Below are 1,472 nucleotides of genomic sequence, written 5' to 3'. Positions count from 1 at the left end.
CTATAGGGCGCGTGCGCTCACCAGAAAGACAGAGAGACAGAGAGACAGAAAGCAAGAAATCACCCCCCAGGGGGGATGGCCACACTGCAGTCCCTTCTCCTCCATTCTCCTCTCAGGATCTTGGGCACGCATGCACACGCGCCTGCCGTGAGTTTAAGCCACCGGGTCCAGGACTTGAATTATGGTTGACTATATGGGAGTTCAGTGACATAGCCATTATGCTAACTGCTGATCCCAACCCTCTTATTTTTGAAGATATTTTATATATAAGACAGATATAATTCAATAGAAGAGGTCTTTTAAAAGCTCATAGAAATGCTTATTATGAAAAAACTGCATAGTTTTTTGTTTTTTAATTGCCATAGAGCACACGTGCTTACCAGAGGGGGAGGGAGAAAGCATTCCCCAGTGGGGTGTGGTCATTCTGAGTCCCTTCACCGTTTCTTTATCCTGTGGGAATTTTGGGCACACTTGCACACACACTCAGAACACTTTTTCAGTCCACCACAGCCAGCTAAGTAGGATCCAAGTCCTTTAACCACCAAGCCATGGGGCTGGACCATGGTTTTAAATTTTTATTAAATCGCCAAAGGGCACATACAGTTGTCAGAGAGACAGGGAGGCAGAAAGAGAGAGAGAAGGAGGAAGCACTCCCAGCACTCCCAGTTGGGGTGGTCATGCTACAGTCTCATCTCCATAAAAAGTTCTTCCAGGATGTTGGGCACGCACACACCTGGTGTCTTTTTTTCAAGCTGCTGGGGCCAGGATTTAAACCATGGTCAACCACATGGCATCCAGCTTCTTTAACCACTACGCTATAGCGCTAGCCTCTTAAACTTATTTAATTTTAAATATTTAAAAATTTAAAATATTTTTGCACCAAAATAAACTTGTCCTTGAATTCCATTTTTCTGTGAACTTTTCCAAGTCCACTCGTATTTTCTGTCTACTTTAAAGTCATTACTAGTTTATTACTTCAGAATGAGGTAGTTGGGTCTCCCCTGTGGCCTAGTGGTTAAGAGAGCCAAATGACTGAATTAACAGTTCAGATCTCAGACCCAGCAGCTTGAAAACATGGCAAGCGTGTGTACGGCACGTGCCCAGACTCCCGGCAGGGTGGAGAAGTGGGGGGGGGCTGTGCTGTGACCCTGCCCCACGGAGGGGAGCAATGAAGGGGGCCTTCCTCTCCCTCTCTGTCTCTGGCAAGCACACATACCTCCTAGCAAATATTTTTAAAGAATTATTTTTAGGGACCAGAAGTTAGCGTAATGGCTATGTTGCTGGACTCCCACGGTGGCTTAAAACTCACGCTGGGCGCATGTGCGTGTGTGTCCAAGATCCCGAGAGGAGAATGGAGGAGAAGGGATTGCGGCATGGCCATCCCCCCTGGGGGTGATTTCTCGCTTTCTGTCTCTATGTCTCTCTGTCTGTCTGGCGAGCGCACACGCCCTATAGCCAAAACCTCTTCAAAA

General features: G+C 46.9%; 1 protein-coding gene across 1 annotated transcript in view; it reads left to right on the top strand.

The window, feature by feature from the left end:
- The window catches only part of TMCO1 (transmembrane and coiled-coil domains 1), a gene marked incomplete at its 5' end in the record, with an annotated part of 55,288 nt that overhangs the window by 30,088 nt on the left and 23,728 nt on the right, over nt 1-1,472 (top strand).

Source organism: Tupaia chinensis, unplaced genomic scaffold (assembly GCF_000334495.1).
Source record: "Tupaia chinensis unplaced genomic scaffold, TupChi_1.0 Scaffold000070_1, whole genome shotgun sequence".
Lineage (NCBI taxonomy): Eukaryota > Metazoa > Chordata > Mammalia > Scandentia > Tupaiidae > Tupaia > Tupaia belangeri.
Note: the sequence above shows the minus strand (reverse complement) of the source record. Positions and strands in the feature narration are given on the sequence as shown.